This window comes from Pavona decussata, unplaced genomic scaffold (genome assembly GCF_977016875.1).
Source record: "Pavona decussata unplaced genomic scaffold, jaPavDecu1.1 SCAFFOLD_222, whole genome shotgun sequence".
Taxonomy (NCBI): Eukaryota; Metazoa; Cnidaria; class Anthozoa; order Scleractinia; family Agariciidae; genus Pavona; species Pavona decussata.
This window is the reverse complement of record NW_028145627.1, coordinates 5,768-19,200: the sequence shown is the minus strand read 5'-3', so window position 1 is coordinate 19,200 and position 13,433 is coordinate 5,768. Positions and strand designations below refer to the sequence as shown.

At 39.4% G+C, this 13,433-nt stretch overlaps 1 pseudogene across 1 annotated transcript; it reads right to left on the bottom strand.

Annotated features, from left to right (window-relative positions):
* Nucleotides 1–9,239: 9,239 nt before the first annotated feature.
* LOC146459271 (tetratricopeptide repeat protein 28-like) lies at nt 9,240–12,433 on the bottom strand (annotated as a pseudogene). Its single transcript, XR_014858017.1, has 2 exons — nt 9,995–12,433; nt 9,240–9,297 (listed from the first exon to the last, which is right to left on the bottom strand). The product of XR_014858017.1 is annotated as a tetratricopeptide repeat protein 28-like (transcript).
* Between the last annotated feature and the right edge of the window lie 1,000 nt (nt 12,434–13,433).

The window sequence follows — 13,433 nt, the reverse complement described above, 5'->3', positions numbered from 1 at the left end:
CAAATATTGGGAAGTTGCACGCTCCGGGTAATGGGCTCCTGCAGAGGTTCAAGGCCTCCGATATATTTACCCAGAAATTTCCTGTATTTTAAGCGATGTTCCCCTCCCCGCCCCTCCCTCTCTGCCCTCTAACCAAGATATCGCAGAAACCGAAAAAAAGTCTGTAGAGATGCTAGAAATGCCGGATTATTTCGACAACTTGTTCAATTCATTTGTATATTTATTTATCTTAATACAGATGACGTTGTCAGTGTTTGCATTCACTCTGCTGATTGTATTCATCGCACGAAGCTCTTGTGAAGAGCAAGACAACAATGGAGTTCAAACAGTTGACGAGATAATCTTACAACCAGCAAAGCATCCAAACCTGTCATCAGTGATGAAAATCGAGACGAAAATGAAGAGATACGAAGTTCTTTGTCCTGGCGGCTTTCGTATGTGTTCATCCGGTTACACTTGCTGTCGTTGGTTCAATGATCAGTGGGGTTGATGTCCTGCCCCAAACGCTGTTACGTTTGCTGTTCTGATAAAAAGAGTTGCTGCCCAGAAGGATACAAATGTAATAATTCAGCTGGAAGATGTGAAAAGTGAAATACCAAATAAGAAGTATATTTCACGAGCTTGTAGTTACACATTCTTGCAAACTCAAACAAATATGAATGATACCGAATGGTTAATGACCGGATAACAATTAACGCTGTAGTTTCTTGTTTTTGGACTTAGCCAGACTGGAACTTCGTTGTTTGACACAAAAATAGGTTTGTTTTATATAAAATGTAACGAAAAAAAAAACTGATTAAACAAGGGCTTATAATTACTGTTGGAAATCATGATTTTCTGTTGCGTAATGTTGCAGTTGATCATACAGGCATAATTAATATCAATTATTCCATCAGTAGGCGCACTGGAAATGTCCTGATAGATAGCCAAAGAGGATGCTTTTCGATTATCGCACATATCGTGCGGAAGACGAACGGCTGAAGCCACTCATTTAAGTCTCTCTGTATGAGCCATTCAGGTCATGAAAAAATGATTTACTGGATCGTACAGCGTGAGGCTACAATTCAAACACGTTGAACATAACTACGGCAGGAGGGAGAGGGGAGAGAAACACACTACCTTCTTGCTACCCCCTCTTTTTTTGTAAGTCCCACTAATGATATGCAGTTCACCATCTGCACGATCCGTAAATCATTCTTTTACCACCCGAACGGATTGTTTGGGTAGTACCGAGTACACTGATCCGGCATTTACCGATCATATAAGTTCGTGTATATTGGACAACGTATGGGGGCCAATCGCTGACCCAAAACGCTTGCTTGGTGCTGACCAAACTAGTATACAGAGGACACGTTATAACAGTCTCTATGTAATTTTTAAAAATGTTCAGCAACATTTTACTAATTAAGCTCGTTTAGTCGCAGTTTAAATAAACTCGACCATAATATCACCCCCCATATTGATGCTAAAGGTGATTCGACGCTCACAACACACCAAGCTTGCACAACATGGCTTAATTGTACTGAAGAAACGGATATGCACATATCTAATTTGGTAAAACAAACTGAAGACAAACTTGCTTTAATTATTTTGGAAGAGTTTTTAAAACACGTTAGTTCTTTGTTTTTGTCAGCAGGCTTGAACAAGCTAAAATTAACTTGCTGGGAGGTAAAAGGAAGTAGTCATAAACTAGCTTAGCATCACGAAATGTTTATTTCAGTTTAAAAACGTGGCTAACAACCAGCGCTCTGGGGAATTCGACTGAGCTAAAAATATTCATTGTCAAAAATTTTAAACACTAATAAATACGATCAAATTAAAAAAAACAACCTCCTTACTTGAACATACTGACTTTAAGCTTTCTGAAATCTATTCCATTTACCGTTATAAAAAATCCCCAAGAAAATCAAAGCGCTCTGTCAGCGAACTCGTCAATTGAACAGGTGCATGAATGATATTTCAAATTGTATGTTTGTCAGTAAAGTTACTCGCTTCTTTGATTACGTGGCTCTGTGACTAAGTGAATATGTGGCTACCTAGCTACCTGGCTATGGGGTTTCACCGTTAAAGAACGAGGTATAAACACATTCTCTTTGTTGCTTGCGCACGCAAGTTACGAGTTATTGGCGAGGCTCGGTTTCACGCTTAAAGAACGAGGTATGCGTAGACATTGTTTGAAAGGTATATTATTGAATTGAAAAGTAGCCCGTAGCCACTGTTTTAGAAGTATTGCCCGGAAAGCCTAGTTCATTTGAAGGTTTTCAAGTCTACGTTTCATGTTAACTTTGCTGAAACGAGCAGTTCCGCGTGTCTAAGTCGAACTTTTGGAAAGAATATCTGTCCTGAAAAAGAATGTTGTGCGTCAGTTTTGGTAAATGGAAGGATTTAGGTCTGTTTTATCTAACTCTGCTATAGCATTGGGTTTTAACTGACTATCACTCGCCTTTTAGGATTTTGGTCGACTTTGAGCCTCTGTAATTGAATCCACACAAAATTGATTGACATTCAAAATTTTAAGTCATTTTCTACGACTTAGTTGCATCGTTATTAAAAACTACCACCGTTACAGGCGTAAAGACGTTCAATATAAACCTTTCCGAGTCGTACTCATTTCGCGGAAACTTAATGAAATATTTTAATTGGGAAGGATTCATATGACGTTTTAAAAATAGCCACTTAGGACTGAGGTTGCCTGGTTCATGTACGGCTTTTTCCCAGGCCCTCACGGTCAATTCGTTTCGGTGATGTATCCGAGGCGAACGGCCGGGGAAAGCCTAGAAAAAAACAGGCTGCGCATGTGTTTGTTTTATTTTAAAATGGCGGACTAAACGGGTCTATATAAGATGTTGCAAACAGCGGCAAATTAGGGAGCTTTAAGCAGCGACGACGGCAACGGCAACGAAAACTTCACCTGGAAATATAATTTAATTTCAGTTGTACTTCTTCGCGATTATTTCAACTCGCTCAACTTTTGCAAAAAAGGCGAACTTTCCAGAAACCAAATTGGTAGGAGTGGCGTTTAAGTTAAGAAAGAAAATGAAAATTCACCGCCGTGCGTTCATTTTCTCCACAAAAAACCTTGAACATGGTCATTTCACGTTGTTGCTCTGCAGAGGACGACAAAGAAATGTACTAAAATGTAAAACGCACGTGCAGAGCGATTTTTTTGCTCATTAAACCTATTGTTCTGCGGCGTTGTCGTTTCCGTCGCCGTTGTCGTTGCCTAAGCTCCCTAAATTATGGTTTCAAAACCCTTGTGAATGCTGTGTAATTGTAGATCGACTGTTGTCATCTTTGCAAACTCCTAAAAATGTAATGCATGGACCACGTACTTGCGATCGATTTTAGCTCTTGCGACCTTATTCCGACGGAGCTTTAGCATGTAAACAACTGCGACTGAGATATGAAAGTTTTCTTGACTTTTTCTTCAACCGAATAATGTATCAAAAATTGAAAACCGGTCATGACTTTAATTCTCTTGCTGTATGATGCAAAAATGAAGAAAAACGAAAGCCCCAACGTAGTCCCCTGCGAAAAGTATAAAGTTCAAACTTAAAAGAAGGCTTACTTTCGTCTTTCTCCTTCGAAGATGTTGTTAAACTGCCAAATTGCTGGGTCACACTCTCTAGTTCGCTTTCTAAAAACATAAGTGGTAAATAACCGGTTGAAAATAGAGAGCCTTTCATTACAACATGGTGATTTCAACGGTGAAGCCGATCGCTCATTTCCCAGTTAAATAAACTTATGCATATGCTTCCATACAAATTGCTCGTCGAAAAGGCGCTTTCTAGAGGATAAAGCCGTACCGTATGATCCGTTTCTTCCCTTTACAAAAATAATATGAATTAACTACCCTTATACACTCGAAAGAGATTTATCGTCCGAAGTATTTGCGTCGAAAATGAAGTCGAACTTACCACTTCTTCCGATTTTTTCGCCATGGCGTGAACCGCTCAACGTAAAATTTCGCGCCAGAAAAAATTGAGACATTTGTCTCAATTTTTGATTTTTGTCTAGGCCTCGCTTTTTCGCTCGGACCTTGTGACCCGAAATTGATTGACCAAGATGAAAAACAGAGAGAGGCCTAACCAGGCAAGGACCAAGGTACGTGTGGAAATGCATGGAAGACAGCTTGTACACAGGGAACTTTATTTGGCAACTGTCCTGAGCTATAAAAACAAAATTGAACGCAGCAAATGCGACTTGCAAAAGCAACATGTAAACTAGATTTTACTTTTTTGCAAATTTGGCCTCAGCTTAAGCTGATATCAAATTTGAAATAGCTTTATGCAAATTGAGTAATCGATAAAAGCTAGTCCTGTCAAAAATTGTATTCAGGTAAACAATGCCTATACTTTTAGAAGTAAATGTAAAAAAAAAATATTGCGTACGTGCAAACACACGTAATTTCTGCAGACTTTTGCCTCAAATGATCAGATAACTTTGACTGCTGTTAAAAGGTATATCGATATTTCAAACAAAAAAATAATTACCGTAGTGTAGTGTTTTCCCAGGAGTGGAATTTAGATTCTCTCAAATCGGAATGCGAAATGGATTTTGACTGCTTTAAAAACTTTTATTTTGGCGTTTGATCATTCTTCAGGGATATTCCATTCTAAGTTCCATAGAGATGTATTTGAATTGTAAACAGAACAATTTGTCTTGAGAATTGAGGACCAATCCGCGAGGTGTTCCATTTCATCTAAAAATAAATCGGTCATGTGAAACAGAGAGAAAACCGATATCTGTTCGTTCTCTGATTCCGATCAGTTCCGAACACAATCCGAAAATTGACCACCCTAAAGACGTAGTCACGCCAATTTTTATGATGTATTTTTTAGATTTTCTTAGTCATTTCGGCGCCATAACTATATTAGTACGGGTAACCACTATTATGTGTGTACCCTCGTTAAATGAAGGCTTTTATTTTATTTTATTTTATTTTATTTTATTTTATTTTATTTTATTTAGACATAATGCCCACGTGCCTGAAAGGCAATACCCACAATAATTCATTTACGACCGTCATAGCCTACAGATTACCATTTAAAAGACGTACTCGCTGTCAAAATCCGACAAATTCGTGCTGAGTTATAGAGCTTGAGGGCCTTTGAAACTCCCATACATTTACTGTATTTTCAGCCATGTTTGAGCCCAACCTCGTTGCCAGAGATTTCCGCCTCTCCCAAAGTTACAAGGGAAAATCCCTGGGAACGAGGTTGGTTTTAGACCACTTCCTCCCCCCCCCCCCCCCCCCAAGATGGCGTAGTGTTACAAGATTCGTTGTTGAAGGAAGCGGGATGTTTGTAGACTGAACTCAGGTAACAGCAACAAGAGAATTTATTCTCTTCCGAGATTCTTGTCGCACAGATTTTAAGACTCTGCAGCCTTTACAGTTGAATCAACACTCAGCTACTTTAAATAGGTCCGGCACACAGCCTTTTGAATAGACTTTTTGACACTGTTTACACAAAACGCTAAACTCGCTTACTTATATAGACATGCAACAAGGTTCTAGAACCTTCTAAAACTCTATTTTCAGTAATGTTACATCAGCGTGTGCTATTTAAAGACAATTACGTAAGCCATGACGCAGCATTCTAAAATGTTCTGGAATGTTCCATAGAATGTCCTAGAATGTTCCAGAGAAGGTTCTGGAATGTTCTTGGATACAATTAGACAATCTTCGTAACACGGAGGTAGAAGCCGTAAAAATGTCTGTAGTGGTGCTAGAAATGCAAGATTATTTCAACAAATAGTTGAATGCATTTGTATATTTATTTGTATTAATGCAGCTGAAGTGGTCCGTGTTTGCATTCACTCTGCTGGTTGTATTCATCGGATGCTGCTCTTGTGAAGAGCAAGACAACAATGGAGCTCAAACTGTTGACGAGATCATCTTATAACCAGCAAAGCTGTCATCATTGTTGAAAAGTGAGACGAAAGTAAAGAGAAACGAAGTTGTTTGTCCTGGCGGCTCTTCGTACTGTCCATATGGTTCCACTTGCTGTCGTATGCCCACAACTGGGTGGGGTTGCTGTCCTGTTCAAAATGCTGTTTGTTGTTGTGATGAAAATGGTTGTTGCCCACAAGGATACAAATGCAATTATGCAGCTGGACAATGTAAAAAGCGAAATACCTGATAAAAACTATATTTCACGACTTAGTAGTTATAACTTCTTGTAAAATGTGAACAAATGTGAATGAGAATTTTTTGATGACGATAAAAATGATCGCTGTCTTTGTTGTTTTTGGACTTAGTGTGACAGCATGGGACTTATAAGAAAGGTCACTTATATTATAAGAACTGGTCAATGACCTTTGTTTTCTCATCTGCGATAATGGCCGCTGTTCGACGCGTTCTAGCGGATCTTGTGGGAACCGTCTGTTCCGCTTCATGGAGTTTTTCTTCTTGGTCAAGACATTCAACAGTCGAGGCCTGTACTTCGAGAGGAAATAGTGCTTGTAACGGTCTTTCGATCATGGACTTTTTTTTTTTCGTTATTTACGGCCAACACTCGAGCTCCTCGATTTTCCCCATCTCGTCCCTTGATCAATTCTTCTACTCTCGCTACTTTCCAAAACGCCCTTTGAGTGATCTTCAGATTGGTAGATTGATATATTCTTGTTCCTACTTGGACTGGGATGAGATTCTGTCAGGTTAACAAGGTACTCATGTTTCCATCTCTGCCAAAAATGTGGGATTTGAATTGCTTGGTAACGAGAGCGTTCGTTTAGAGCTCATCCAACGTGAGTCTTGATCCTCTAAGGGTCTTCTTCAAACATATCTTTACTTTCTTTTTAAAGCTCTCAAAGAATCAACCCAACCAGGGTGCCTTCGCCAAACTGTGCTGCCATGAAATTCCCCTGTAAGCCCGGGTGTTCTTGAACTTCCGATAGAGCAAAGAGGGAGACTTAATTCTTTTCTGTTGCCTGGAATGTTTACGCGTTGTCTGAAACAATCTGTTTTGGGAGTCCTCCAAGTCCGACGAAGTTTTTTAGACAGCACAGGAAGGTTGACGCGTCTAATTCCAAATGAGCTGGTCGGCTAATCCTACAAGTGAAAAGGGCGATATAGACCTTTGTCATCTCTGCTTCCTTGGAAATAGAGTTGACATAAAGAGGACCAGCAAAGTTAACTCATACGCAGCTGATTGTGTTTTTGTCTTGGACTCCAAATTTTCGGGTACGTCTGGTGATTCCGGGTTGGATAACTTGTAAGTTGTGTCACTGAGTGACCATTTATATGAAAGCTTTTTAACAATACTTTATCGGTTCTACTTTTCGGTTTAAAATATCAGTTAAAGATGAAAAAAGTGAAACGCTGTTACAGGCCCGTGGCAAGACTAAAACAACTGAGGGGGCTCAGCAAAATGGTTAAAAAAAAAAGATAACTACTCTCCCCCCCCCCAAAAAAAAAAAAAAAATTGACTGATTAGGGAGTTTTAGATGCAACGAGAACATAAAAAAAAAACGGAAAAAAAGTAGATTTAGTAAGTAAAACAATAACTTTGCACCTGCATCACACTTTTTAGTACATTTTTTTGCTGTTTCTTTTACGTGGACCACCATGTGAAGTTTCCTAATTTCACGTTTGAAGGAGGACGCAAACAAACGACGACAAATTTTCCTTTCTCTTTTAAAATTTGGTTTTAACCGGGCAGTAAGAATCCGACTGTGGCAGAATTTTTTCTCTGGCTCTTGAGAGCACATATTTGTGTGTCTTTCGACAACGCGCGAATACTAAATTGTTATACACTAAGGAGGTCTAAGGACATTTGTATTGCTATAAATGAGCGGATGCCCTAGAAAACAAGTAGTTTATTTTAACAGCTTTTAGGGCTTAAAATTGGTTGATTTCGATCCATTTTGGTTCTTATTTCCAATTTACAAGGTAGGAGTGCCTTTTTTGTTGTTGTTGTATATAAAAACAAACTGTTAGCGAAGGAAACTGAAAGGTAGTAAACACATTTTTAAAGGGCTGTGAAACGGCATTTGCAGCGTCAGAGTTTAAGACTGATTGCTGCACATTAATTTGGTTTAATTATTTATTTCTTGGCAAACTGTTTTGTAACTTCCAAAAATTCTGGGGGGGCTCAAGCCCCCCCTGCCCCTCCCCCTGCTACGGGCCTGTGTTAAGAGTGAAAGGTATCTCTGCTTTCAGACGGCATTTTATTTAGCAACTTGACGTATTTACAAAATCCTTTTGTGCTCCCTGTTTCTGATAATGGAGCAAGATATCCTTACTTTTTAAGAAGTTCAGCGAACTTAAACCATGTATTGCAAATTCTATGTGAAGTGAAATCTGCAATATTTCATATTTGACCAAAAAACCCTTGTAATAAAATATTAAACAGAACGTACAAATCTACTAACAACGAACCGAATAGATCAGTCCAAGGCAACTCTACTGTAAAGATGACTGAACTTAGGCAGAATTCAAAAGGAGCAAAAAATCAAAGATAAAAGCAAACTTAACACTGATATATACACAAAATACTTTTATGCTTCCTTATTATATAGCTGTAGATGACATCCTGGCCTGTCTATTTTTGCTGAAGTAAAGGCGGCCAAAAATAACACGTCGACTACATTGAAAATCTATACTAATTTGGCCTCTTTGAAAAATTAAAACTGTAATACTCGATATTTACAAATTACATCATGATCGAAATTCAAGAAAAAGTAGAAATGAAATCAAGACGAACTGTCGGAAATTAAGAAACGGAGCAACAAAACTCAAAGGGACGAACATCTCCATTTGTCTTTGCATAATTGAGGACTTACAAAGACATTCACTAGTGTTAGTTTGAAAACGCACTGTCTCTGCCTTATTTGTACCTTGTAAGAGATAAAAACAATAACTTCCACTATGGAAACTTTGAGAACTCTTAATGGTAGCGGTGCAATATTAAACCCCACTCTAGACCCCTAAAGGGTAGAGGTTCCAGGAGAATTTCTTAACAGTGTCTCAGTCTTTTGGTCAGTTTAGATTTTGCATAAACTTATAACGAGCTAACAAAGTAGTCATTTTTTGAATTTAAACAGATCGTTACCCATTTCATGCTGGCAAAGCTAACGTTGCTTTGTGACTAGCTTTTGATGCACATCACTTTCCAAACAAACGGCGAAAATCACTCGAACATAAATAATTTGAGTAAAACAAATCTGCTAAGTTAATGCCTTCAGTTGAAGTGATATAGTGTTCAAAAGTCCACTTTGGTTTACTGTTTAATGTCCTAGCCTTCTCTTTCCAAGTCCCTTTTTGTCAGGTATTTCTCGGCCAAGGCGAGACACCTGCAAATGATAAACAAAATTACAATTTAGGGTCAATGTTCCAGTCCACTTATTTGGACATAATTCAACACCCTTTTGGAAAACCGAGGGGAAGGAATAAACCTAGAAGGGATCAGAGTGTTTTCTAATAGCTGATCTAATGACAATAGCAAAAACGTAGTAAAATGGTCCATCAGGCGACTAAAAGGCTTTCACAAATCTATACGAATTCCTCGCAGTATATAATAAAAACATAGAACCCAGATAACAGCCTATGTAGGAAAAGTGATGAGCCAGACAAAAGGGGGAAAGTCAACAACTGGAATGGAAAGTCTGAAGTTTATTTCCTGTGTCTCCAAACGCACTTTTCACCAAAAAATGGCTTCATAACAACTCTCTAAGAGGCGTATTAGGTATATCCTCTATCCTCTTGTTCTTCGGTTATGTATTTGTTGTTTGAATAAACGGAATCAGTGGCTATGATGTTTCTTTAGTTTGCTTTCAAAAGCAGAAAAAACGGAACGTTGCGTTAGTTTTTCACTTGTAGGTCATCCTACTATAATGTTCCCAAATCGGAATGAGAATAGTCAAACAACAATGAACCTTAGCTAATAAGTCTCCTGTCTCAGAACCATAAGCGTTTTCAACAGAATGGAAAAGTTTTGTTGAAATAGTATATTCAGCATCCGCAATGATATGATGTTATGGTAAAACTAACCTTTACTTTCCGAAATCAAATGTCACGTTGTCTCCAAACAGTATGAAAGGCGCCCAGTCCCTCAAATCAGAATAGCCGTTATTTCTCATCCACTTCATGGCCTGGTGAAGAGATTCACTGGCACTTTCCCCACGAACAAGGTGCTCATAGAAACGACCCATTAATTCTTTTGTTGCTTCGTCTGGTATGGCCCACAGGGCCACCAACACAGAGCGTGCGCCGGATCCTAAGAAAGCCCGAGCGATTCCAATAACTCCTTCAGCTCTAACCTGTCCTTGTGCGCTGTGACAACAGCTGAGTACTACAAGCTTTGCACGCAGTTGAACTCGTGAAATGTCAGCCATTGTCAACAGGTAATCTTCCTCGCTTGCAGTCCCGTCAGTTGGGTATTGAGGAGCAAGAGCAATTTCTCCTCTTTCGGCATCACCATGAGCAGCAAAATGAATCAGACTTACAGAGTGTATGCTCTTAAGAACCGCTTCCTTAGTTGCTTGCCTCCCTAACAAAGGCTCAGCTCCGATCAGTTTTCCTATCATCTCCGCTTCCTCTCTTGCACAGGGCAAACGCGAAAGGACCCCAAGGCATCCCTTGTAATACACGTCCCTAACGTCTGGTTCGCCTACTATTAGTGCTCCGGTCCGACTGTGATAATCTGCTGGAGATTCTTGAATGATCCTGAGAGTCGTCAAAGAAGGAACAATGCGGATCCTGTAAGCATCTGATAATAAATTTCCCCTTTCATCCTTTAATGCTGCAAATGGAACTTTGTACAAAGCGCGATCAGGAACAATCATGAGTTCAGGTTTGCCAAGAAAGTCAGCAACAGGAGCGATGATCATTCTGTATTGCTCGGCTAGGGTGGGATCTGGTTGCAGGTTTTCCTCTTCTTCTTCTTCTACTAGGCGGTAGACTGACAAGCCTTCTTGCTCTGCTTGTTCATGTGTGCAGGTTGAGTCGCTGGCTGTCAAAATACGACAGGGATCGGTCTTCGCAGTGCTCTTGAGGAAGAACTTTAAACTTTCTAAAGCCATCCTCCCTAAAAACTTGATCAACATCCCTTTCTAATCCCTTGGTGACAAAACTTTCGTTGACGTTGATTTTACGAAAATACAGTGGTTTATTTTCTTGAAGGACCCACAAAAACATATTTTGGCCAAAATATGAAATGTATAGACAACAGCTGTTGCTTTCCTTCTTCACGGTCCTTTCAATATCAGCCCATGACGGCGGATTGACTGACAATTGCTGTTGAGTAGAATGGTGACCTGAGATTAAGACTGCCAGAGCTCTGGCTCGTCCAAGTTCTAGAACACAAAGAGCTTCCTTCTCTTTTCCAGTAACGCAAAACAGTGTGCTGAGGAAGTGATAAGAACTACTGCGCATTTCAAAAAGTGATATCTTAAATTGGTCATTGTGTCCGAGAAAACGTCTCATTTTCTCGCACTTGTTTATGCTTGCAGAGAGATTAGAAGATATTTCATCCTGTAAATCTACATTTCCTTCTGAAGCGGCGTCGTATGCAAGTTGCAGGTGCCAGTCAGCTTCTGCACTTATGTCACTGATCGCTCCGCTTATGGCAAGTGCCTTTTCATGATGCTGTTTAGCCTCAAGATGTTTACCATGGGAACGAAACAAAATTCCTAGTCGCCCATAACAAGCAGCCTCTCCTTGTTTGTCGCCAATTTCTTTTGTTATCACAAGTGCGTTGTTTAGATGCTCCTCCACCTTTTTATATTCACCCAGGGAAAGACACACAGTTCCCAGGTTTAGATAACACGTGGCTACCCCGCGTTTGTCGCCAATTTCTTGTGCTATCGCAAGTGCTTTCTTTTGATATTCTTCAGCTTTTCCATATTCACCGAGAGATTCAGAAACACTTCCAAGGTTTCCATAACACGTGGCTTCTCTTTGTTTGTCCCCAATTTCTTTCGTTAGCACTAGTGCGTTGTTAAGATGTTCTTCAGCCTTTTTGTATTCACCTAGGGAAGCACACATAGCTCCCAGGTTTCCATAACACGTGGCTTCTCCTTTTTTGTCGCCAATTTCTTGTATTATCGCAAGTGCTCTCCTTTGATATTTTTCAGCTTTTCCATATTCTCCGAGATATTTAGAGACAGTTCCTAGGTTTGTATAACACGCGGCTTCTCGGTGTTTGTCGCCAATTTCTTTCTCTATGTCAAGAGCGTTCTTTAGATGTTCTTCAGCCTTTTTGTATTCACCCAGGGAAATACACACAGTTCCCAGGTTTCCATAACACGCGGCTTCTGCGTGTTTCTCGCCAATTTCTTGTGTTATCGCAAGTGCTCTTCTTTGATATTCTTCAGCATTTCCATATTCACTGAGAGATTGACAGACAGTTCCAAGACTTCCGTAACAAATGGCCATTCCATTCCTGTCGCCTGTTTCTATGAAGATTCTTAATGCTTTGTTATAAAGCATTTTTGCGTCTTTAAATTTGCTCTGAAGTTGATATAATTGTGCCATTTGGAAAATTACCCCGACTTCTTTTGCTCTTAAACCAAGGCCGCTAAGACAGTCCAGAAGTTTTTTACCGCATTCTATCGCACTTTTTTGATCGTTTAGAAGTATATATCCTTTAAACAACACGCTGTTGACCGTGTAGGCTAATTGAGCCTTTTTTCTGGGGGCTACGTTCTTTAGGAGAATCAAACATTCCTGACACAACTCGGAGGCTTGTAGAACTCGACTTGTGTTGAGAAGAAAACATGCAATGAGTGTGCCAAGAGAGATGGTCCACATAATGCAATTTGTGTTGTCCATGACGGTCTCAGCTAGAAACTGGAGAAAGAAAACAAGAGTAGTCTGAAAATGTTTTTTTCAATATTGAAGAAACAGTGTAGAGAGGCAATCGTGTTTCCTAAATTCGGCAAGTAAGGTCAGTTTTATCAGGCCGCAAAATAAAATAGGCAGTAAAACGGCCACTTGTCATTTGAGCGAGCTTTGATGCAGAGACGCGAGACTGTGCCAAGCGCACCCACTGAGCGCTCACCAGGTTCCGAAAACGTGGCTTTTTTATTAATAAAATAGGATAAGTACAACCAAACGTTAAATTTTTATAGAATTTTATAAAATCGACATTTTTATATGCTTTTGAAGCTATTTTAATTAACGAAAAAGTTTCGACTTTTAAATTACACTACATATGTTTTGCCAACGTACCTACCACTACAAGTTGTGGCCATGATTCTTTGTTTACTAGTAAAACGCGGTCAAAATTTGTCCGATTTATTAATACATAGATTCTGTTGCAAATTTATAAAATCTGTTGTACTGCGATAGATATTTATAAATCAAGTTTATTTTTGTCCACTTCCTTGCATTCTTAATGTAATCAAGTTACATACGCCTAATAGACAATTGCGCTTATCAAATCAGGCTAAATCGGCTCAATAAATAGGTACGCGTACGTTAGCCTTGT